Genomic DNA, 3,405 nt, shown 5'->3' with positions numbered 1-3,405 from the left:
CCTGTAATCATCCACAAATTATGAATTTTAAAACCATAAGACCTGGTGGTCTTACTCAAATCTTCAGTCATCACATTTTCTTGTTGCTCTGAATCTTCTACATGATTCAGCTCCTCAGACTCAACTTCATCTCTTTTCTTCACAAGGAATGGTTCTTGTCTTGTAAGAGCTCCAATTATTAATTTATCAATGAGTTCTTTCTGCTGTAACAACTCAATACTTTCCTCATTTGAGATATCTTCTTCATCATACTCTATTGCTCTAGAGTACCTTTTATCCCCAAAAACACATTGCTCCTCATACTTCAGTTCAAGAGCTCTATTCAGCTTCACTTTAGAGTATTTATCTTCTGTAAGACACTCCTCCATGCTTTCAACGGCTTCACAAGACTGTCTATACTCTCCTATGCATCCTGCAAGCACACCAAAACACAAGGCTTGATGGCCTTATACATCAGCTCTTCATCTTCAGTCAGCATCTTCTCATGTTATTTTGAACTATCCCAATAGTCCATGAGATCTTCACTTGATCTCCATTCTTTAGCTTCAGTGTAGTCTTCACTTTCTCCCAAAATTTCTCCCTATTTTGGTTCACAAATGTACTCTTCCATTTCCAACTCAACTTCCTTGAGTTTTTCCCTCAGCCACTTTACTTGCTTTTGTTGTAGCCTTCTCTACATCTCATGCCATTCCACTGGCTTCTTCCTTAATACCCAACCTTGTCTCTGGTTTTCTTCTAGCTGCATTGTTAACACATCAAGTTCTTTTCTCATCTCAGCCAACTCCTTGTCAATCTCCTCTTGACTTAGTCTCTTGCCATCTGCTTTGGCATTCTTCTTCTCATATCCTCTGTTGTGGCTTCTCTCTAAACCTTTGCTATGACTATCAGTAGTCATATTATTCTCCTCTTTCTTCATGAGCTCCTCACTCATCTGCAACAAGCCTCTGCAATAGTTAGTCCTCCTCGCTGCAATCTTACCTCACTAAGCTCTCCTCACTTAGTCTTTTGGTAAGCACAGGTCCTCTATCTGGAACCTCCTCTTAAGCAACACCTTTGCTCCTTCTAGGATTCTGCAATCTCTTGAGAACACTTTAGCTATCCTCTCTATCCAATCTCTTGTTGGATTCTTCAAGTTCACTACCACTTCTCCTTCAGAGTGTTTTCCTTACTTTGCCTTCAAGAACACATTTGGTTCTATTCTCACAGCTTCTCTTGCTCTCCTTTGCTGAGATGCTTCATCTACAACCACAATCTTCAATTTTAATTTGAAAAAAAACACACTATCTTACCTCCAAGATTTATGTATGATCTTGTTCTCCCATTCTTCTGCACTTTGAATGGATTGTCCTCTGTTTGGCCTCCAAGTCCTCTTTCCTTCAGAACTTGTACTAAGAAATCTCTCTCTCACTTTTCTTCAAGGAATCCTCTGTTCCTGTCTACTCCAAGCCTTTGCTAGAACTACTACAATTTCCCAAGAACTCCAAAAGTTCCCCTACAATCTTCTGTTGTAGCCTCTATCATTCATCAATTAACTTATGCACATTACTTTCTTCTATGTGCACACTCCTCTTCATAGGAAATCTTTCCCTGCTCTGATTACAATTTTGCTCTGATACCACTATTGATGTCGGGTTACCTCCACACATACCCACAATATGAATCACAATGCATAAATACATCTGTCCCCGGAATTTAACTCTCAAAGTAGTCAAAACTTCAAACCATACATGGTTAAGGCCCTTTATTCATGGTTCCTTTTATATCGGAACCAATCACCCTGCCTAAACCTCCTATCAGGACTTAATCAACCCTACGTAACCTTCATATAAGACTTTATTAAAGCCTTCCTTCTTAATCCTTCTATCAAGAATTAAAACCCTCTTTAATCCTTTATAAAACCCATAAGCCTGCATATATATCAACCTTTTCCTCTTAAAAGGGTGGCTAATATATATATTTACATATAAAACCTGTCATCGGTGCTTTTCCTTATAAAACCCATTAACAAAGGAAAATGCTTCCAAAACATACCTTTCTCCACCTTTTGTACGACTTCTACACAGATTCCGAGACACCTTTATCGCAATCGAAGTATCGCTCCTCTGCGGGTCACCTTACACACTCCTTCACTTACTCGATATGCGATCAACCTCCAGAACTTAAAACATATTAACTGTGCCATATAAACCTTCTCGGGTCCGCTTTTATCGCTCCTTCACACTTTACCGCAATACAAAGGGAAAACACGGAAAACCGACCCAAACAATTAAGGTCGAACTTCAAACCTTATAAACCCGCATTCACAATTGTCGTCGGGTCCGCACTCTTCCATCGCTATTGGTGCTGCCATTCATTATCCCCAACTTGCAATCAGTGATCAGATGGTGATCGTTCTTCTCTTCTCCGATCCAACGGTCGGCGATCAAACAACTTGCGTTATAACCTCAGCCGTTGATCTATCCTTAATAGATCCAACGGTTCATCCTGATTTCGGATGGATAACAAGCATGGGGTTTAACCGCCCGATTAAGCGGTTTCTCTTCTCGCCTCCGCTGCCACGCATCGTTTGATGAGTGGAATCGGTGCTCGTCCTTCAAAACCGCTTACGGTTTTGAGGCCGCCCAAAATCCACCTTCACTGTTACAAAACCGCCTTCCTTCGTTAAAGTTCGTCGATGCGATATTTTTTTCGCCTGCTCTATGATTGGATGCTAGCCATTGATCTTCAAGATCAAATGGCTGCTAAGCACTAACACTTTACTCCTTCACTCATTTTTACTTAGTTTTTCATTGTTTTCCAGTGTTAATATGGTTCTCGAGTTTCTTTGAAAGCTTCACCTTACACTCTTATGCTGCTCAATTCATTCCCGCTTGAGCTTAACTCCACATGCTCCATTAACCAATGGCCTTTCAGAGCATTATTCGACCCTTTAAATGAATTCAAGAATTCATTACGATTCCTTCGAATCATTCTTCTCTCCTGCGTAGTTCTTCAGCACTCTACCTTCTGCTTCCGCTACTCAACTTCCCCTGAGCTTAACTCTGATCTTCTACTAGATTCTAAGACCAGTGATAATACCTATGAATCATTTTACTCCTCTGCGCAACCTTCAGAACTCTGCCTGCAACCTTGTTAAAGAACCTATGAATTCATGAGTAATTCATTCAAGAAATACTTGTTTCACACATATTGACATAGTAAGGAATAAAACTCTGTATATATATAATTATAAACAAGAGATACATTCGAGACTCTGTGTCTCACACATGCCTATTCTTCAATATCCTTGCCTCTTCTTCAGCTCTGCCCATAGGCTTACATTTATGCTAGAAGATTCTGTTGAACTGATCCTGGTTTGACTCCTAGATCTACTGAACTGACTCCTAAATCCTTTGCCCACTTCTA

This window comes from Pinus tabuliformis, chromosome 2_2 (assembly GCF_031772625.1).
Source record: "Pinus tabuliformis cultivar Carrire ecotype Pingquan chromosome 2_2, CPIR1, whole genome shotgun sequence".
Taxonomy (NCBI): Eukaryota; Viridiplantae; Streptophyta; class Pinopsida; order Pinales; family Pinaceae; genus Pinus; species Pinus tabuliformis.
This window is presented reverse-complemented; position numbering follows the sequence as displayed.